The following is a 23577-nucleotide window of genomic DNA, read 5'->3' on the forward strand; positions in this document are numbered from 1 at the left end:
CATTTTTCTAACAGGTTATGGACCCAGACACTCTGGCACCCAGATACAACCAGCTACAGTTAGAAATTCTAAGTATTTTTTAAGCATTTATTTTGGTTTTTTCAACCTTTTGTGCATTTCGACCACAGTTTTTTTTTTTATATTATTTATTTATTACCTTTTTTCTGTGTTCTGAACTTAATTTGTGAATTGCTGCACTTTACTTCTTAAGTTTTTATAAGTAGTTAACTTACAGGCAGCACTCATGTACTAGCCTTGATAGCATTTAGAACTAAAACAAAGTAAAAGTATTTACTCTATTTTGTGTCTGTAAAAAAAAAAAAAAAAAAAAAAAAAAAAAAAAACCTAGTTCTACCTTCCCACTTCCTAGATTTTGTTTGCAGAGAGATTTGATTTTGGTTCCTGTGTTCCTTTAGTTTTTGTGTTCCTTCCTTTTTTGTGTGTTTTTTTGTGAGAGAACTGAGGACTGAGGAGCTGGGGGGTGAGAGTGCTGAGCCTCCTGAGAGAGTCAGAGTAAGTCATTAGACATTTTTGGTCATTTTAACTGGTTTTTCATTGGCCATTTTTTTCATTTCCCCCTGCTATAAAGCTTTCTTTTTGCACATTTTTTCTGGCGAGATAGCTGGCTGCATGGTCCCTGCAGAGTTCCTAAGCAGCAGAGAGGCGGCAAAGCGTGATTCCTGATTTTTTCCTTTTTTTTTTTAATTTTTTTTTTCTTTTTTTGATTTTTTTTGCTTTTTTTGATTTTGTTATTTTATTATATTATTTATATTATTGTTATTTTGAGCTTGTTTCTCTGTGTGTCTTTTTGAGCTTTGTTTTTCTTAAGTTTTGCTTAGTTTTTAACTTAAAGGCTAATACACTAAGAGTATACTAGCTTTTATAGCTTACATTAGAAAAAAAAACAAAGCATTTGTGTATTTGTATTCTGTGTGTGTAAAAAAAAAAAAAAAAAATTACAACTTTTCCAACTCTTTTTCCTACAGAGATCAGATTTTGCTGATCCTTGATCCTTCCCTTTGTTCCTATGTTCCTTCCTTGTCTTGCCCATGGTGGTGAGAGTTTTTTCCACCAGCTTTTAAAGTGAGAGCTCAGAGTACTGTGCTGTTGTTTGTCCTAGGAGAGAGGAGAGGACAGTAACTAGAGACAGTTTGGTCATTTTTTTTATGCATTTGCTATTTTTTCCCATTTTCTAGCCCCCCTGCTATAAAGCTTGCTTTTTCTGGCGATAGACGCATAGGCATAGGTCCTCGTGGTCCCAGGAACCAGCTAAGGCCAGAAGGCAGAGTCTTTAGATTCTGATATTTTTTATTTTTAAGCATTTTATTTATTTTTTTTTGTTTTTTTGTGTGCATTTTTTTTTTTGTTTTATTTTTTATTATATTATTTTTATATCTGTGTTTCTATTTTGTTAATTTTTCTGTTTTTCTTAGCTTAATTTGTTAAATTAAGTTAACTTACTAAGTTTTGATACAAAGTAGTGTACTCAGCTTTTTTATTAATTAGTTCATTTGTAAATTTTAATGAACAAAAAATTTCTGTGTAAACAAAAAAAAAAGTAAAAAAATTTACAAACTTTAAAATACTTCCTAATTCCTCCAGAGATGTTCTATTTGCTGATCCTGTGTTTTTTTTTGGGTTCCTGGATTTTTTTTTGTTTCCTTGTGTTCAGGAGTTCCTCACCAGTGAGAGTGTGGTAGTAGGAAGTTTTGAGACTCCTGTTTGAGGAGTCAGTGGGCCCTACTGAGAGTTCATTAGAGATTCATTTTGGCTTTTCATTCTGGCCTTAATTTTCCCCTGCTGCTGGTAATTCACTGCTTTTTTTAGCTCCTTCATTGAGAACTTGGCATAGACTTTCAGCAGCAGAGAACTTCCTTTAGCTGCAGAGAGAGAGTTTGGCCAGAGAGCAGAAGATTTTAGACTTTCCTGATTCTTATTTTTTTTTTTTTGTTTTTTTACTTTTTTATTTTTTTTTGTGCATTTTTGTTTTATTTTGTTTTTTGTTATTGTAACTTGTTCTGTGTTCTTCTGTGCTTTTCTAATTTTTTTGTTGCTTAACTTTCTCTTTTGCTTATAATTTATAAGTTCTATTATTGGTTAAATTTGAAAAGTTAAAACAGAGTATTTACTGTATTTTCTGTCTGTGTTGTGTAAAAAATTAAAAAAAAAAAAAAAAAAACTAAAAAATACAAAAAACAGCTAGTTTCCTCCACTTTCCTATTTAGTTGTTCCAGAGATCAGATTTTGCTGATCCCTGGTTTTGTATTTGGTTCCTGTGTTCCTCCATTTTTGTTGTGGCCAGAGGGGTATTTCTGAGCTGCCTGTTTGTCCTCAGAGTGGCCAGAGGAGTGTTTGTGGTCAGTGTTTGAAGTTGGGTCAGTGGTTGTGGTTCCAGCCTGGCAATTTTTTGTTGCATTGGGTCATTTCCTTCAATTTCTTTAGAAAAAGTTACCAGCTCCCTTTAGCTCCAGAGCAGAAAAATAAAGCATTCCTTGAGCAAAGCATTATTGGTTCCTAAGGCAGCGTTTGCATTTTTATTTTTTTTTTAAGCATTTTTTTTATTTTTTTTTTTTTTTGTTTTATTTTGCTTTTTATTTTTGACCTTTTTTCTGTTTTTTGCCTGTTTTTGCTTATATTACTTATATATTTTGTTTTTTTTGTTACTTTTAAGTTTACTGCTACTACTATATACTTTAGCTATTTGTTTAATTTCACTTTAATTTCCAGCTGTACTAGTATTTACTAAAAACTGTTAGTGTAAAAGTAAAAAAAAACAAAATTGTTCTAAAATTCCAAATTTTGTAAAAAAAAAAATTTAAAAGAAAAGAATTTTAGTGCCTTCTGATCCTTGCTTGTTTTTTCAGGAGATCAGATTTTGCTGATTTTGTGGCTTTGTATTGGTTTTTTTGTGTGCAGTGGAGAGAGTGTGGCCAGAGGGTGTTTTCTTTTTCTTGGAGTGGAGGGGGGAGACTGTACTGCCTGTTTTGGCCATTAGAGATAGCGAGTTTTACCACATTTGTGGTAATTCATTGTTGGCCATTTTTGGGTCCCTGCAAGTCCAGCCCCCTTATTTGCTATAAAGTAGCCTTCTTTGAACTGTACTACTGACCAACACCAGCAGCTGAAAACTCTACTAAACAGCTATCTAAAAACCATATACCTTATTCTCTATCTGTACCCCTTCCCTCCCAAGTCTTACTTACTTTACCCTCATTAAGCATATCTCCAGCACCCACCAAACAAAAACCCCTTTTATTCTTTATCTATCACTAAAGGTAATACTTGCACTAACCAGCTTTTAACCTTTATTACCTCACATTACAATACTCACCTTTTTACTCAGCCACACAAAATTTTTCTTTTGATCACAGTCAAATTGATCCTCTTAAAGTGAGATGTCCCCCTCTTCTAGCTACCATGTCCACCTCAGTTGCTAGGACCTGCAAGGCTCAGCTACAAAAATCTGGGCCAAACAGGCAAACTGCACAATTGCCTCATGTAACCCAAACAACTCATGGAGTCTCCCACACAACACAAACATAGGCTCCCACAAACTATCTCAACATAGGACAGGGAACACCACACACACATATGGAGGGGGAGCACACTCAACCAAGGAGAAAAACACCAAGACCCACACACAGCAAACCATACACACATAACAACTTCAAGACAAAATCATACCAACAAAACACACAAATCTATACTGCACCAAAACACTCAAAAACAGCACAAAAACATGATCAAGACCTCTCAACAAACTGACAAACAACACAAAACACATGAGTAACATAGCTCACCAGCCCACAGACATAAACAGTCACACAGATAAGGCACATGCTCAGTGGGCCAACACTGCGTCATTCAACTCTCCATAAGCACCAGACTCCTGGGACAGATGTCAGGGCGGTAAGAGAAGGTCACAGTAAGCTGCCTCACATTTCTACTAGAGCCCAGTCAGAGTATGGCAGCTGGTCTCTCCTCAGCAGGAGGTGACTGTATGCAAGAATTGACAAGAGACGAGAAGAGAACGGACAAGACTGACTCCAGGTATTGTGACATTGAAAGAGACAAGTAGCCTTCTCACGTATCCCTAGACCACACAAGTACCCACTGACCCAGCAGGCGAAGATGGCCCTTCAGCAAGAACTGCAGTTCAATCTTAAGATCAAATGCTTTCTGCTGTCAGTCTGCCTGGGATCACATGCTGTCAAAGCTGATGAATGTCTGTGCCTCTCACCCTTTATGGCAGACAAGCCACACTAGCTGCCTACCACCTAGAACACAAAAAGGAGGGCCTTGCCTAGGCATGCTGCTCCAACCACTTAGAAGTGCTTTTTTAAAAAAAAGGCAAAAATCCCTTCTCAGTATGGAGAACTCAGAAAAAAAGGCTGTACATGGGTAAACTTGCAACAAGAAGAGAAGCTCACCATTCAAGATACGCTGTGTTCTGCCTCACCTGGGGAAGATGCTCCTGATGTGACCGGGTTCTGGAGGGAGGCTCACCATATCAGGCCCACCCACCTCAACCTTTGGACTGGAACGTTGTCCGCCCAAATCCAGACCACAAGGAGACCAAGATGGTCCTGAGATCCATCACTCGATGCACACCAGCATGTCCAGGCAAAAGAACTCAACAAGACTGCAATCATCTTGTATCAGGTGCATTAACCCTCTCTCAGAACTCTTCTGCACCAAGTTTAAATCAGTTACAAACTCTGAGAGGATAAATGTATCTCAAATAGCCATCATCTAGTAGACTTCTCTCTAAATATATCTGACTCAGGTAACACTCTATCACAGCCCAAACACAACTACCTAAATCTAGAGACTGAAACATACTCCATCTGCAACCTATGGTTCCTATCACCATCCCACTAAGAAAAACTGGCAAACCCTATCACATCATGGGTCAGATCACCACACAAATCATCAACAAACTCAGGTCACTATGACAAAAGACCAGGGGGATATAAAAGAATCTGAGAAGATACCCCTCACTTTCTTCACTATCGAATCAAAGACTAAGTCCAGATAAACAAAATCCAAAGGAAAGGAAGATGAGAGACCACAGTGAAGAATCAGAGCCTGATGACTCTACTCAAGCTGCTGACTAGCTGCTGATCTTTTCAGCCACACCTCCTCAAGAAAAATCAGGGACTGCATAGAAGAATCACACAAAGTCAAACTGGGATCTCCTGATCCCAAACAAACAAACAAAAGCCCAAAACAAACCTAGAGGACTCAAAGAGCAAAACCAAGCGACCAAGCAAAATCCCAAACTCTAGGAGGAAACACTACAGGTCTCAAGCTAAATCAAATCCAGCATAAAAGGGGAGAAGGATGGACAAGAAGAAAATCAAAAATCTATCAGAAAAGACAAGCACCTGGGTCACCCAAGAAGAAAATTGCCAAGCTTTAAGACTGTCATCATCCTGGAACATTAACACACTTGAAAAAAACTGTGTAAAACAAAAAGACCAGAAAAGATTCAGTGCAAATGTCTCCCAAAGGATACTGTAAAATCACTCATTGCACACATATTCCAACATAATGGGCTGATGTAGCCCCTCCACATCATAGGGACCCCAAAGCAGATACTACAGCCAGGATGCACAATGCCTCTCCAGGCGAAAACTCAGTCCACAACTGACCAGAATGGAAAAACCAACACACATCAGCTGATGGCAGGTGGAAAGCTCCCGGTTGTGTGCTCCACATTAACAATTGACCTCAGGAGCTGTTGATTAGGACAGTGGTTTAATCTGTAATGATCCTTTGGATGCATTGCCAAAAGAATTGGTAACTGACTTCCCTGCCCGCCAGACATACCCCTGGAAATGATCAGGAAAGGCAGTACAACAAGCCCATCAGACTTAAGAGCCTGGATTGGCTTTGCACTGATAAATCTAAACAAACTTGTAAATAAGGCAGATCATGCCAAGGCATTTGCCTTTCTTGGCAGAAGTTAGCAAGCCTTTGATTGATGAGGGACTTGAAACAACAGCCCACTTTCGCAACAGCCATAAAGGCCATGCCTGAGGAAGATGAGTCCACACCCTGAAAAAACCTGGCCCAAACAGTGACAGAATACCCACAGCAGGTAAAGTGGGAAGCTCAAAGCAAATGAAAAAACAAGGTTCATGTCAGACTCAGCAAGGTGGCAAGTGACTGCACCCAGAATCTACTGTTGGGAGTCTCATGTCCAGACAGGAAAACTCAGCAGAAGTTGCATGTCCAGCAAGGCTGCAAGCCACAATGGTGTAGGTTGACAAATCCACTTAACAGAGGTAGAAGCAAGTACATAGACAAATTTGCAGATGACTGCAAAAATGAGCTAAACTAAGCCAGAACCAATAGGAACAGTAGAACCACAAAAAAAAGTCAAACCGCCCCTCTCATAGAAGATAATTAACTGAAACACAAACCATGGACTAATCAAATATAGGTGGATCTAGTCAGAACATTAGGAATTCCCCAGCTACTTTATAGGTGGCCTCAAATAAAAACTAAAGAATATCCACTGAGCACAATCATCCAGGTTCATTCATCTGACTCATTGGTGACCACATCCTGAAGGGATCAACCTCATCTAACCCAAAGGTGTTAAACCCCCCATAGAAATCATCTATCTGACAAAAGTTGGGTCTGGAATCCTCTTCTAAATACACTCATCGACCCTTGAGGGGCTCAAAAAGAGACTAAAAAATGCTACTGACCCAAGTCCAGCAGCTCTCAAAAAACCCCTTTGGCAACTCAAAAGGCCTAAAGCCTGGTCCGAAGGCCTTGTAGGGTCTCAAAAGCCCTAAGGTGCTCCACCTCAAAGGAGTCGCTACCCTCTCCCTCAGAGAAACACTGCAATGCAAGCATGAGATGGAAGAACATCACTGGTGTTGGAGGGACAGATTTATCCTTCTGACCCCCTGCTCCAGAGATGGAACGGTATGGGAGGCAGAAGACCTCCCATGTGAAATTCTAGATGAGGATGCTTCTAATGTTTGTTTGTTTGTCTTTTCGGCTTTTCCCGTTAAGGAGTCGCCACAGTGGAACTCCGGTCCGCTAATGATTGGCAGTAAATTTTTATGGTGCCAAGTTGCCGGTCCAATGCCCATCCATCAGTGAAGGCATGCCTATTCACGCATGTCTTTCGGAGGCCACTCGACCGCAGGGAGGACATGAAGACTCCACAAGATGAGGATGCTTCTAATAAGAGATGGTAAGTGGAAATGTGAAAATGGAGTCAACCCAACAGAACCCATGGAACAGTGGATAGAAAAGGACCAAAAAGCTCAGAGCACTGTCTCCCTTTGCATAGATGATAATCAAATTACACATATATGCATCTGTGAAATCTCTGAAGAAATGTGGAAGGAACTGCAAAAGGTACATGAAAGAGGAAAGCTCAGCAATAAACTGTTTAATTAGAAAACTATATCAGGCCAAGCTGATGGAAGACCAGGATATGAAGGATTATGTACTGCATACTTTAGGAATGGTTGAAAGGCTAAGCGGTATTGGTGAGGATATAAAAGACTTTTGCATTCCAGCACTTTTACTTAGTGGTCTACCTGAAAATTATGAGACACTTGTTACGGCACTTGATGCATGTCCAGATGATGAACTGTCATTAGAGTATGTTAAAGGCAGGCTTGTGGATGAATACAAGGGCAAGACAGAAATCATAAACAGTGAAAGTATGTCCAGTACTGCTGCTCTAAAGATGAAAAACAGAAATAAAAACAGCAATATACAGCTAGAAACACATACATGCTTTGTTTGTAAAAAAAAAAAAAAGGACACAAAGGCAGATTGCAGAATCTAGAAAGATAGAATGCAAAGACAAGCTAAATCACAAAAAACTAAGAATTTCAAGGAAGAAGCAGATGTTACTTCAGACTCTAAGTATGAATTTGATGTGTTGACTTAGGAGATACAAGTCACATGATCAATGACAAAAATTTCTACACTCAACTTTATCAGAGCAAAACAGAAAAAATTTCACCACAGCTAATGGGTAGGTGATAAAGTCAGAAGGAATCAGAGATAGTTTTATTTACTGTCCTATCTCTCAGAATATCACTAGAAAGATACACTTGAGAAATGTTATGTATGTGCCTGATCTTGAAATTAATCTATTGTCAGTAAAGCCACTTAAAAAACAAGGCAACATAGTGACTTTCCTGTTGACAGTTGTGTCATCACAAAAGAGGATTGCTTTCTCCCTTACTCATAAAGGCCAAAATCACAGATGAACTGTATCAGCTGAACTGCAGTGAAATGGTCAATACAGCCAAAGAGGAAAAACATTCAAACTGCATTTACACTTGGGCACAGAAGACCTGACACAATAAAGAAAATAGTTGAGGGTAACTGTGCAAGTGGTGTAAAAATTAGCCAGTGTGATCAAATAATGAAATGTACCAGCTGCATTAAGGGAAAATTTTGAGAAAGCTTTTCAAAGCAGAGCAACAGCAGAGCTTAAAAAACTCTGGACTTAATTCATTCAGATCCTTGCAGTCCAATGAAAAAACATGACTCCAGGAAAGAATAGGTATTTTCATAGTTTCATTTATGATTACTCCATGTACAACACATTGTACCTGTTGCACAACAAGGATGAAGTGCCAGCGAAATTAGAACAGTATCTAGCTCAAGTAAGTAATAAATTTGGCAGAATGCCCAGAGTGCTACATACAGGCAATGGTCTGAATATACAAGTGGTAGAACATAAGTCATTCTCCAAAAACATGGAATTATGTTCCAGACCACTATACTATATATCCCAGAACAAAATGGCATTGCAGAGAGAATGAATTGGACTCTCTGCGAGAATGGAAGAAGAATGCTTTTCAATGCTGATATGCCAGCCACATACTGGGGGAGGTTATCATGACTGCATTCTATTTCCAAAATTGCTTGCCAGGAAAAACAACAGAGAAAACTCCATATGAACTGTGGAACAGAAAAAAAAACAGATTGCAGACATCAACATTTTTGGAAGTAAAACCAATGTGCATATTCCAAAGGAAAAACATACAAAATAGGATCTATGCACAAAGGAAGGTATACTTGTGGCTTACAGAGAGTCTCAAAAAGGATACACAATTCTACATCCAAACACAAACAAGGTAACAGTCAGAAGAAGTTTGATTGTTGATGAAAGTTCTGTGTGTTCAAAGTTTCAGGAACTGACACAAATTGTTCAGTCTGAGGAAAAATCCACATCCATGTCACAAGAAAAACAAGAACAAAAGCTACAAAAAAATAGAAATTATTGCAGACAATATAAAAACTGATAAACATGGCACTAAACCTCAAATTACGTTGGTCAGGAAATCAACAAGAAGCAATAAAGGTATTCCAGAGCAGTTCAGGCTGAGTTGAGTTCATGGCAAAAGATACAAAAACCACCACCACATGAGAGCAAATGTGGATTAGAGCTGCTGATGAAGAGATTATATCACTCAATGAACTCCAGACATGGATTCTTTCAGAGCTACCTGAAGGTAAATATGTAATTGGATGTAAATGGGTTTTCAATGTGAAATGTGACTGAAGGGAAAGTCTGTAGGTACAAGGCAAGGTTAGCTGCAAAAGGCTACTCAAAAAAAAATGGTGAAGACTATGATGCTACTTTTGGCCCAGTTGCCAAACAAAGTACTTGCAGAACAGTGGCAGCTTTACAGAAAATTATTGTGAAACATCATGATATCAATACATTATCTTAATGGAAATATCGAAGAGGAAATATACATGTCATAGAGAGAAGGATATGTGAAAAGTGGAGAAGAGCATCTTCCCTGTATGGTCTTAAACAAGTGGCTTGAGTGTGGAACCTAGAAGCAAACAAACCTACTAGATGAAGGATTCATGTGAAGCAAAGTCCATCCATGCCTATACTCTAAATGTATAAATGCTGAATGGATATATCTGTTAGGCTATGTGAATGAACTGATTATTGCTTACAAAAAGAATGATGAAATTGCAAAGTTAATAACAGTTCTCAATCAGCACTTTGAGACTAAAGATCTTGGTGAGGTGACATACTACCTAGGAATTAACATACAGTGTGAGGAGGGCGGCAGTTTTCTGTGGAACCAGAGTGAAAAATTGATTCAGTTCTTCAACAGTTCAACATGACTGAGCCTAAAGGAGTGAATATACTCCAAAGCTGGAAGGAGAGGAAGATCTACCATCTAATGAGCAGTACAGACAAGAGTGAGGGTGGTAAACCACATCAAGGAGACGAGAATTCAATAAAAAAATTATAAGGTAGCTCAAAGACGGAAAAAGCTTGAGTTTAAAGTTGTCTGCAATTGGTGACTTAAACCTTACAGGATATGTGGACTCTGAGTGGGTGACCTCAACGCATGCAAATCTACAAGTAGTTACTTATTCAAAGTAGGAAACAGTCCTATATCCTGGTCCAGCAAGAAACAGATCTCAGTGGTGGTGCCTTCTACAGAGGCAGAATATATCTCACCTGCCTGTGTTAGTCAAGAAGCCATTTGGTTGCGGCAGTTACTTGAAGATCTTGGAGAATCAGTGTCCCATCCTATGGTATTATAAGAGGAAAATCAGTGATGCATTAAGCTTGCAATTAGTGAGAACCAAGTATATTGATGGCAGACAACATAACATTCATAACTTGGTTGAACAAAAAGCAATTGTGCTTTCATACTGTGAAACTGATAAAATGATTGCTGATGCTATGACAAAGCCACAGTAGACAAGTTTGTAGATTTTAGACCAGAAATTGTGTTGACTTAAGTAGTAGTTGCTGAGTGTGGATGTTAGACATATATCTCACCTGCCTGTGTCAGTCTGAAGATCTTGGATCAGTTCATTCACATAGCCTATCAGATATATCCATTCAGCATTTGTTATGTTGTCTACCTTATTTTCAAGACAATGTATGATTTTCTCTATGTTTTGATACTATCAAATTTCCATACTGAAAGTATTTAATCATTTCCTTGAATTTTTTCTTGTTATGGACATTTTTTTTACTCCTAGATGTATATTACTTATACTAAAATCTTCTTATCTTTTATGCTTAATGCTTTTGTTTTATGTGTATTTGTATTCTCTAATCTTGTTTTAACCAATGGAGCACTGAAAATGGACATATATCCAGCTGGACTAGCCCGGTCAACAAATGTAAAATAAATAAATAAATAAAAATATATAGCAACAACTACTGCGTGTGTGTGAGTGTGTGTGTGTGTGTGTATGTATGTAATTTCAGTTATGTGTAATAATATGTTTAGCCACAAGACAGCAGTGTTTTCTGGTGGAAAGTTATGGTGATATGTTTGATGTAATTTCCTATTCCTTCTGCAGTGTGTGTCTCATGACATTAAAAAAAGGAAAAAATAAATGTACCTTGGTTTAGATTGCAATCAGGCTGTAAGCATCTTTTTGCTGTGCCCAGAAGTTTTTCTAACAGATAATACAGAACACATTTTAATGTTACACATTTCTCAGAATTTGGCCATATGGGATTTCTGTTAACCTTTTTACTAGCCTTCAATACCCTTCAGTTATGCCAGGTAGCTTTAAAGAGGGCAGCATCACACTTCACTACATTCAGCTGTCCTGAAAGGCTTATTTGTTATCACCTTTTTATTTCTAGTTTCACAATTACTGAGGCATTTTCAGGATATTTAAGTAAGTATATTATCAATTATTATTTATTGGCATCCAAATACATGGAAAGTCCTACTGGAAAATAAATCTTTTTCAGTGAAGGCCCCAAGAGAAAAGCTCCAGAATATTAGCATGAAGGCAAAAACAACAATATTAATGTTTGATATGGATCATAATTTATACAATATAAAATAAAAAAATAAAGTTGAAAAGGGTATGTAAACAAGTATAAAAAATATACTACAGACTAACCTAAGAAATAATAAAATTGTCTAGTGAGAGAACAAAGCTTAACTTCCTTACATTACAAAAGATGAAGAGAGAGCTGGAAGCACAGGTGAGATAACTAGGGAAAACACAGGAACTCAAAAGAGATGAGAGAGAGACTGGTTAGTTGTGAAAGGATTATTAATAAATTGACAAGAGTGTCAGAGATGAGAGATGGAGTAAAATGATTGGTTTACTGGAGAAATGAATATATTTGAAAATGAGAAGTTAGCAGAGAAAAAGAGATTAAACAATTATAAAATAATATTTGAATGATGGGCACTTGGGTAGCAAAGCAAACAAGTAAGATTTTCCAAAGTGGAACATTAAATAGTAGTAAGGTGCAGGTGAAGGACAGTGCATAAAAAAAAAATAAAAATATTTCTTGCTGGAGAAAGTGAAGGGAGAAGATGCTGCATGTGGGAAAAGAGATAAAACTGGGGTTAGTAAATGAAGGTGGGATGAAAGTGAAAAATGGATTATAGGACGTGACTAGCCTGTTGTGTAGCATTAGGAATTAGTTAGGAATGTTTTTAAAATGTATAGAACATGTGAAGACTGAGTAACATCCTGATTGTGATAGAACACTTTCTAGGCTTTTGCCACTATGTTAGAGTATAGGGGTCATCCGGCAGATTTTTTTGGATTGTGTGTGATAAGGACCAACTGAGTCCAATAATTTGCCTGTGCTTGTGTGCCTAGCAGCCAGTACCTCTCCTCCTCTGCTCCTCTCCCACCACACCCTCACACTCACACTATTCCTCCTCCTCCTTTCCTTTTTCAACTTCCCCCTCTTTCTGCTTTTCTTTTCCCCTCTCCTCCCTGCCCTGTGGTCCTGGTGGTGTTATCTCCTCTCCTCTCTACTATCTTATTTCCTCGCTACTTCCTATGCCCCAGATTAGCATTTAAGTCCTATCTGGTTCTATCTCTCCATCTACCTATATTACCTTACTACAGTCTTGCTATCTCCTTGCCAATAGTGCTAGTACTGCTCCTTCTTCTTCTGTCTTTCTCAGCTTCACTTTTCTCCTTCTGCATCTTTCTGATCTGACCTGCATACCACTCATTATTCCCACTGCTCTACTCTGTTTCCTTTTTCCCATTTGCTTTTGCTCCCTGCCATTTCACCCTGTTTTTCTGATTTCTCTCCACCCTCTACCTCGCACCATCAGGCTCACTCCGCCTCTCCTCCCCCCCCACTCCCCCCCCCTCCCTACCCCCACCAGGGTCCCACCCCCCCTCCTACAATCTCCCATCCCCCTCACCAAATCCTTCTCCTTCCAATTCCTCCTTCCTCCTCACACCCTTCCTCACCACCACACACACTGTGCTCTACACTCTTGTGCTCTACCTTCTCTCCTCCTACATCTTGTTACTTAAATCATTCAACTTTTAAACACTTTATCTTCACTGTATTACTACTATCCCCTTCTACTTATTTTACTCTTTTCATATATTGAACATTAGTATACTTCTACTTCTTGCCCCATATCTTCCACTCTTCTCCATCACTCATCTACTTACACTCTACTTACAATGGCTCCATACCTGCCCATACTCTTACTTCATACTACTTTTACCACTCTATTCTCCCTTCTCTTCTCTCCACCCTGTCCTGTTACACAGAAACTCTCTCTCCTCCACAAACACACCTCCAACCTCCCACAAACCATTTCCCTCCATCCACTCCTCCCAACCTTCCCTATCCTATTTATCCTCTATATCATAAACACAAATATCACAGACCTAGACATCCCCTAATTGATATAATAACCAAATCAAAAACTTAAAAATACTAAGATTTAAAGATACTATCTTAAAATCAAATGTAGCAATCCTACCCTTCAACCCTTCAAGCACCCCTTGGCTTCTCTGGCCCTTTGCCTATCCCCTGCTCCAAACTTAAAAAAATAATAGAATACTAAAATATCAAAATAATACATACCAAAAGTAAATAAAGTTTTGCACACAACTTCACCACCACACTTCCATTGATATTCTTTGCTCCTCAGAGACCTGGCTAAAACCTAGCACTACAGACTCTGAGATTATTCCCCATTCCTCATAATAATAGTAAAGGTCCGCATAAAAGCCCCAAAAGAAAAGGTGGTGGTCTCTAGAAATCTCATCTAAATCACTACCGTTCCAGCCTCCCTCTCAAGAATAACTCACTCTCCAACTCAAGATAAAAACCATCACTACCAAAAAAAAGTAAATAATATCATAATATCATACCCCTCCTGGTATAACAATATAAAATACCTATCTCCTTTATTATTATGTTACAATCCACACTTACTCATAGAAGCTATCAATCCTAATGACCCTACCATAACATAGACCGAATAGTATTAATGAAATACCTTAATCAATAATATCAACTTGCATCATTTCCAACCATACATATCACCAAAACCATCACCACCTAAACTATTACTAGAGAAAACATACTAAAAAGCAAACAAAATAAGACGAGTAAAAATAATTACAAATTAGGAACCTTGCCAATCACTATCAATGACCACTTCTCAACTTTATTACAAGAAGAAAAAAGCTGATTTACCAGAAAAACATTAAAATAAAATCACATTAAACTTTACCTTGAGACCTATGAACATTTTCATCTCTTCCTTGACTAAAACTAACTAACTTCCTCTTAAAACGAAAATGTTTTTGAACCCCTTAACAAAACATTCTTATCCATTCATTGGCAAACCATTATTATCCAACTTGACAAAGATGACTCTGATCTGACCCTAATGAGTGAAATTGAAACCAACCCTAACATTCTCAATAAAAAAAAAATCTGGAATAAAAAGAAGTTCACATCTCTACTTCTGATGACGCTAACAGAACTAACAAAAATCTTCTAACTAACAAACAAAAACTAAATCCCACTAAAAGGCAAAACTAACCACAAACAGAAAATTTATATCAAACTTCAACAAAACTCATCTTAATAATTAAACTCTAAAAAAATCCTTCCCTCAAAAAACACCTCTCCCTAACACCTTCCCCACTAGATTCACAACAGAAACTACCCATACATACTAAACCTTTCTTACAACCTTTAAACAAACTAATATATTCAACCACTTAACCAACAACAAAAACTACACCCTTCTGCCAAAAACCCTCCAAACTATCCTTTTCACTAACACCTACTACTACATTTCACTACATCATCAAACTAATTCTCACATCATACATCTGTACCCTTCTTCTCAACTTTTTTCTTTTCTGCCTTTCTTTATATTTATCCTATCTCTATTTCTTATAAATGGGAATCAGCCTCAATCATATCCCCTAGAAATCTGAAGGTCTCTAAATCTATCATCCAGGAATCATGGTCCCAATCTGGAAGGTCTCCTACAATCTAAGGCTACTCTCACTATGGACCCTCACAAAAAAATCCACCTTCAACTTCAATCTTATCTCTCTCAATATTGTACAATAGGTATCAACAACAACAACTCTCAAAACTTCTCACTCACATCAATACCCAATCACAGTGTTAGACCTTTTTATGTTTCTATCAAGATACTCCACTTCACAACTTTTTTTTCTATTTATTTCACCATTGATCTACATTGACTAGTTAAATCACCACCCCTGTTTACCACCCTGACCTATCCTCTCTCATATGCCCCTAAACATAATGCATCCCAGCCATTAAATGGTTTTCCCTCTCCTTTCAGCAATTCTCATAAAATTTTTTAAGTCTCTCTTTACCAAACCCACACCTGCTCCTCTGTTACAAAGTCCACACCTCTCTTCTTCCCTGTTTTCATTTCCTCCACCCAATTTCCTTGGTCCTTTCAGCTTCTCCCTTTCTCTGCAACCAAGATCTAAATCGCTCAAGAAGCCTCTGCCACCCATCTTCTACTCTCTACCCCATCCCTTACCTCTAGCACAAGCTACTTTCTCACCCACAATTCTTATGTCACCTCCCCTGTTTTCTCAAAATAAAATGAACAAAACACAATTGACCTACTTTTTTCAACTAAATGCGAAAAACATCTTTCTATCTCTTTACACAGCAGATGAAGACCTCTCCCTTCCTTTACCTATTCCAACTACATTAGGTATTACAATTGACAATAATCTCAATCCTGTTCTACATTAACAACCAATAATTTCTTCCTTCTCATTTGAAAAGATCCAATACCTATAAACTATTATCTTTTTTACTAGATTATGCGACTTATAACTTTTTTTCTCAAACTTTTCACATCTAGGCAACTCTTTACTGCCATCTTACATCACTCTTCTCTCAAAATTAAGCCTTAAACTTTACTCATCTCAAAAACATACTTTCGCCAGCTTTGAAACCTGCCATAACATCATTGCCACATCATTGCCTAAACTAAACTAAAATAAAACCTTATCCATTAATAAATCTCCTAACTTTTAGGCTGGTCATAGTAACAGAACTATCTAATAATCCATCAACTCTGCATTGCCCATAAAAATTCATAATCCCCTATAAATATCCCAATCTTCTTTACCAATCCAGTAGGGACAAATCAACTCTCTCCTTCTATCCAGCAAAAAATTACTCATAATTATTTCTAAATTAAAATTATTAAATAACAGTTCCAAAATTTACCAATGCTGTAGGGACAGTAAACTTGTAACTTCTTTCACAATAACTACTTCATTATTTCTCTTCAAACTCTCTATTAAAACCTAATTAACTATTCACTACTTTCACTCTTTCTCACTGTACTAAACTTTCTTATTTGTAACTTTATATATTTCTCTACTTTTCCTTGCTCTTTTTCCTTTCTACTTTTCTTTCTTTGTTTATCATTTGATCTTAAGGGACATTGTGGGATAAACATTTGGAGAATTGTACTTAGATCTGGGTAGGCTGAGGGACTGTTGATTAATTTTGTGCTGTGATTAACTGAGTGTATGCAAGATGATGAGCTAATTCTAACCAATTTAATTATTTTATTATAATACAGTGACAGCTTTGCTTAGGTTGGTTTGCAGCAAAGCATGCAGTCTTATTATAACATTGCTCTAGTTTAGCTTTTAGAGAGGTTTGGAGGTTTGTAAGGATGAATGCTCCATACAGAAATGGTGGTGGTAGTTAGGTGTTGCTAGGATTACTTTAGAATTAATTGTGAGGAAGTTTAATGTTCTGTAGAGCATTCTTAACTTTTGGAGTGTTTTTTTAATTGCATTTAGAATTTGCAGGCTTATATGCTGTCACCTATGGCCATACCAAGCGAATGAGTATGAGATGCTGCTTCATTGTCATTGTTGCTTAGGGAGGTAATTCCAAGGTTACTTTTGTCAAGACTATGTTAGTGGGGGAACAAAAAAGTTTTTTTTTTTGTTAAAGGTTGATAGCAGTTGAACATATTGGAGCCAGATTTCAATGGAATGAAAGGCTTCTTGTTTTATTTTTGAAGATGTTTATGACTATCAGAGTAAAATAGAGTTATCTGTGTATTGTATGAGAGAGGCTTGTTGAGAAGAAGTATAAAGATTTTTGGTGAATATATTAAACAGCAGAGGTGCAAGAATAGAGCCCTATGGTACACCTGTGATAACTGTCAGGAAAGGGGATATGGTGCACAGCCAAGTAGTATCAAACCAGGTGAGAGTTGCATATGAGATCCCAAGGGTAGGTATTTTGTGTGGGAGTTCATTGTGTGATACAGTGTCAAAGGCTATTGGTTTAGGAAAATAGAAGAAATAAGTGTGCCATTTCCCTAGCTTTGCTGATAGGAGGAAAATGAGGTAAGTGGTAGTCCTATGAACTGGGCAGAAGCCATGTTGTATAAATGTCAAAAGTTGTTGTTGAAGGCAGACTTCCCAGGTGCCTACACACTGATCAATAATATAATTCCAACCCTCCCATTGCAAAAACAGAAACTGAAAAAAGGAGTGCCATTGAAACTCATTTTTGGGTAAAATTTAATTACTGGCTAGTAGGTACACTGCCTGGATGCCACCAAAGAAAAAAATTGGAGAACCTAAAAAAATAAATAAATAAAACCAGAAAAGGTGAAGAGAAAACACTGCCTAAGCAGGATTCTGCAGCTGTTCAGCAAAAAGCAGTTCAAGCTCCAGCTGTGGTTCAAGAGACGGTTTGCAGTAATTTAGAGGAAAATAAATAAATAAATAACTTGTATTCAGAGATGATTACAGTAAATGAAACATTGAGAAAATATATCACTTCCAATAACAAAAGGCTTTCAAAAATAGGAGAAACTTTAACTAGCTATTTAGATGAGCTGCTAAAACTGAAAAGTCATAGGCCAAAATGAAGAAAAAGCTGATGAGCTGTTTAAAAAATAATTGAGTTAGAAGATACAATGCTCAGAGAAAATACTGACATGTTGTGTTGTATCAGATAAATTGGAAGGAACAGACCCTTATGTTTATGAAAGCAAGTTGCAGGATTTTTTAACTGAAATGACATATCAAGTGTATGTTCCAAGCATGACCATGAGAAAGCCAAAAAGTGTATTAGTGAAGATGCAATCATACCAGCAGAAAGCACTGATTCTGACAAAAATGCAGAAGAAAGAGAAAGTATTAACAACTAGAGACAGCAGAGTGTTTGTGGAAAATTATTATTCACTGTACAAGTGGCAAATGTATCCCATCAATTGGGGAATGTCGAGAAGCAGGTTTGAGATTGAAGCTACTTTATCCATCTGTCTTCAGAATCATTTTCCTGGAGGATTGCAAACATTTTTGTTGCAGAATAGGCTATGGAGAAAATAAAAATGTTTATCCTACAAAAAAGAAATGAGACAACAAGCAGAAGGGGACATTGCTTCTCATTCCTCTGACAGTAATATCTATAGAGAGACTGCCAGTGAAACTTTTTTTCTAGTGTTCAAAACAAAATGCTTCAGAGACAGAAAAAGTACAAAAATTGTCTAGAAGAATCACAAATTCTAGTGTCTAGTGTTGGGAGATGGAGATAGGGGTTGTTTAACAGTATTCTCATATTCCATAACCTTCTCTGGTACTGAAAAAGGTGTTCTGAGTTTGCCAAAGTTCTACTGAGTCTGTCATAATATTCTCTTGCATAGTGCATTTTGTTGAACATTTCTCAGGGTTAGTGAACTTATTTTCAAGGATTCCTGATACTGAAGGAATCCTGTAAAATATTTGTTACTGTACTTGAGCTCAAAATCAGTTTGTTTTACATTAGGAGGGGTATTTGCACTCTGGTGGGAACAGAACTGAATACAACCCATCCAAATGAGAAACTGCTGGTTTAAAGTTTATTATGTTTTTATCTCATTGGCCTGAGGGATTAACTGTTTAAAAGTCTTTCATCCTGCTGGTATAAAATGTGCAAACATGGTTCCCATGACTAGTATACAAGCAAAACTCTCTAGTTTAAAATCTTCTATTAGAAGTGCTATCCATAGTCCCCCACTGTTCTTAGCTGCTCGAAGAGTTGCCAGTTTGAACACAGGGCAGTACACCTGCAGGTCATCTAACCAGAACTGCTCAACATTTGGCAAATTTTGCCAGCAGTCTGGACAGATTCTACTGAAATCCAAAATATCCACTGCTAAAATCAAAAAAAAAAAAAGAAAAGAAAAAGTACTTTTTGAGTTTTCTTTGCACTTTGCTGACTGTATTTTATTATTTTGTTGATTTTACTGTATTTGTTGCACTTTAAAAAAGCTGTTCTTTTGCTTTAAATAGCAAGTACATAGCATCAACTAGATTCAGATCTGCTGAATCTAGACTGCATTGTTAGACTTGAGGACTATTTCAGCCATATTATATTAGGAGGGCCCTGCCTGCACCCTTGTGGCAGAAGTTTGTAGTCTGAGTTGGAGATTACTGGAGGAAAGCTCATTGTGTGTGTAACAATATCCTCATACTTGAAGGTATTCTTTCTCGGTTCTCATCCAGCATTAGTAATGAAACAATTATCTTAGGAGACATTAACATCAACTGGTCTTCTATCCACTCAACCACTGTCTCCCACAATATAATCCTATATGGTTTCTCTCAATTAATTAACTCTACCACCAGACCTACTAAAGATAACTCTTCAGGTACTATCCTAAACTGGATATTAGTTTCCCATCCCAACAACATCTCTGACAGTGGCACCATGTCCAATTCCCCTAGGCAATCACCTGCCTGATTTTGAACTTTGCTCTCCTTCCACCCTACACCTACAGCGTAACTATATCTGAACCCATACCCTCACAAACTTCAACCCTCAATCCTTCTCTGACTGCTTAAAGCAAATGAACTGGAGCCCTCTGAAAACTCTTCCTCTTGATGACACTGTTTCTTACTTCAAATTTTCCTTCATTAATATACTAAACAGCTTTGGTCCCCCTAGAACTAAGACTCAAATCCAAAACAGCCCCGTGGCTTTCCAAAGATATCCAAAACCTCATGCACACCCGGGATAAATCATGGGATCTCCACCAAAAACTGAAAATGACAATCTCCCTTACTGAATATAAATGACTTTGAAATTCAGTTAAAAAACAAATTGCCTCTGAATGTAAATCCTATTACTCTAAGCTACAAAACAATCACAAAACTGACCCCCAGAAATTTTGGAGTAGTATCGCCGCCATCCTTAGTCCCAGCAGAAAAGACAACCCTTGCCCAGATCATATTATAGCCTCAAACATTAACTCCTTCTTCATTGACTCAATAGCCAAGATAACCACATCTTTCCCTAAAAACACATCAGCCCTTTCTACACCCCCCACACATTCTTTTCCTTCTACCACCAATACTACACCCCTCCTTCTCACTCAAACCTTTCCCTGTAAGTAGTATAAAAAAAAACTTCTGAATAAACTTAAACCATGTTCTAATGCCCCTGACAATTTACCTTCCAATTTTCTCATGTTAGCTGTGGAGGGCATAGCTCTTCCCATCTGCATTCTAATTAACTGCTCCATCCAAGAATCCTTTGTGCCCCTTCTCTGGAAAAAAAAGCCTTCATCATTCCCTTACACAAATGAGGCAACAACACTGACATCTCCAACTTCTCCCCCAAAGCCATTCTCTCTTCTATCTAAAAAATACTTGAAAAATGTATTCACCTGCAGGTTCCTATCAGAAGAATGAACACTTAAATTAGCAAACACTCTTATATCAAACTTTAAAAGGTGAAACCTGAAAATTTCGAAGGCAAGGAACATCGATTTTTTTCCCCAGGGAAAAAATTTGATGGGCCGTTCTCCAGACTTTGCTGTTTTCTCCACTGTGGTGTGATCTCAGATTTGGTATATTTAAGTTGGGGGTGTGGGGGGCACAGCCCCCACATCGGGGGTATGTGAGGCAAAGCTCCCCACTTTATTTTACCTGTACATTATTTTTTTTTTTTGATCAGCAAATTTTTTTCCCCTGGGAAAAAATTTGCTGATCTGTTCCTTCGACATTTTAAGGTTTTGCGTTTTTAAGTTCGATAGAACAGCATTCACTACTTTTAGCATTCGATCTTCTGATATAGACGCTTTACCTGCAACTCTTACCTTACCTTCTAGACAATCATCTCCTTACCCCAACACAACATGGTTTTAGACCTAGTCACAGTACCACCACGACCCTCCTTTCATTCCTTGACAATATCAACCATGCTCGTGAGTCTGGAAACATAGTATTTTCCCTTTTCTTAGACTTATCCAAGACTATCAATACCATTTCCCATACCCTACTACTATCTAAGCTTTCTCATCTTAATTTCTCCTCCCCAACTATCAATAGGTTTTCCAGTTACCTCTCAAATAGGCAACAGGCCATTAAATGGAATAACTGTACCTTCTCCTGCCTAGACACCCTTGCAGGTGTCCCCCAAGGTTCAGTATTGGGCTCTTTACTTTTCAACATCTTCATTCATTTATTTGCAGCTTGTTTGCCAAGATAGTCCATTGGCCCACAAGGAGCCTGTTTTCAATGGAGTCCTAGGGATAAAAGCTCCAGAAAAATACAAATACATAGTACACATTGCACATATAAATTGCAGATTATCTCATAGGAATACAAAGTAAATATGATAAGAAACGGTTAACAATGATCAAATACATCAGTATAGTTCATTAAACAGCAATAAAAAACACTTTTTTTTAACAAAAGTAGCAGCATAGGGTAACTGTTAAGTAGTTGGTCAAATAGTTCAATAGAGCTGTGGGATTATAGGAGGCAGTGATGACGTATTTAGTTCTAGGAGAGTAGGAAGTGGTATTAGAAGAATTAGGTAGGATGGGAACAGGAGCACTTCCATTGTGAAGTTAGGTGTGAGTGCAGCAAGGTTTTAAATGAGGAGAGACTGCTGGTGATGTGGATAGGAGATGGTAGAGAATTCCAGAGGCATGCAAGAGAGAAGGACATTAGGTGATTCCCAGCTGGACATGTGGGTTTGTGCAATTTAATTAGTTTTTGGGAATTAGATCTTAGAAGTTGCTCTGGTTCATGAATTTCAAAGGTAGTGGCTAGGGAGGGACAAAGAGAGGGGTTGTAAATGAGTTTGTGTGCTTGGATGATTTGGTTAATAGTGAGGAGGTTAGGTATCTCAAGCCAGTTTAGTTGGTGAAGAGAATTACAATGATGAGAAATGGCTCTGTGACCTGCCGCAAATTTTGATATATTGTTATAGCAAGAGGAGAGTTTTGTTTTGAGGGAGGATTGCAGGTTGGTGAGGATAGATGCACCATATAGGAGGGATGGGATGAGATAAGTATTGACTAGTATGAGATTGGTGTAAGGAGAGATATAACAATTATGGCGGTATAGCATACCATGTTTTTTGTGTGTTTATTTGATATTTACTTGTAAATGTTTGTCAAATTTTAGTTGATCATCTATGAGTACTCCTAATAGTTTAATGTCAGAGACTATTTCTAGGGTAGTATTGTTTTTGCTGGTGATTATGAATGAGTGTTTATCTAGGGAGGAGGTTTTGGAGGTGGTGAATAACATAAGTTTAGTTTTGGTTGCATTAAGTGCCAGATGGATGTCTAGCATCCACTGCTCACTAGAGGAGAAGGTGCTTTGGGTAAGTTTATTTAGAGTGGGGATAGAAGGGGAGGAGCAGATAATGGTAGAATTGTCGGCATATTGAATGAGGCTGGATTTTGGAATGGTTTGGTAGAAGTCATTAATGAATATATTGAATAGTAGGGGGCCTAAAATGGAACCTTGCAGGACACCTGTGGGAGTATTAAGGAAGGGTGAAGTGGCCTTATTCCATTTGACTACTTGTTGTCTGGTTGTGAGGTAGTTGGAGAACCACTTGGTACAGGAAGGGGGTAGGTTTAGTTTGGAGAGTTTATTAAAAAGCAGGTTGTGGGAAATAGTATCAAACACCATGGAGAGGTCGAGGAGAAGGGTGGACACGAAATGGCTGGAATCTCGGTCTTTGTTAATTGCTTTAAGGAAGGAGAGGAAGGCAGTGGAGGTGCTATGACGTGGTCTAAATCCATGCTGTGTGGGGGTAAGAAGTTGGTTGTTGATGAGATGGGGTAAGAGTTGTTGATGGATACATTTTTCACGAAGCTTAGAAATAAGGGAAAAGATAGCAATAGGGCAGAAGTTTGGAATGTCATTATTATTGCCTCCTTTATGTAGAGGAATAATAAAGCTTTCTTCCAGAGCTGGGTGACCTGGCATTCTGAGATAGACCGATTAATTAGTATGCTG

At 37.8% G+C, this 23577-nt stretch overlaps 1 protein-coding gene across 1 annotated transcript in view; it reads left to right on the plus strand.

Moving 5' to 3' along the window:
- LOC122796911 (ATP-binding cassette sub-family A member 13-like) overlaps positions 1 to 23577 on the plus strand; it is a 3979956-nt gene that overhangs the window by 1879640 nt on the left and 2076739 nt on the right. The gene's annotated exons all lie outside the window — the stretch shown is intronic.

This window comes from Protopterus annectens, chromosome 3.part0 (genome assembly GCF_019279795.1).
Source record: "Protopterus annectens isolate FY-2018-M chromosome 3.part0, PAN1.0, whole genome shotgun sequence".
Taxonomy (NCBI): Eukaryota; Metazoa; Chordata; order Ceratodontiformes; family Protopteridae; genus Protopterus; species Protopterus annectens.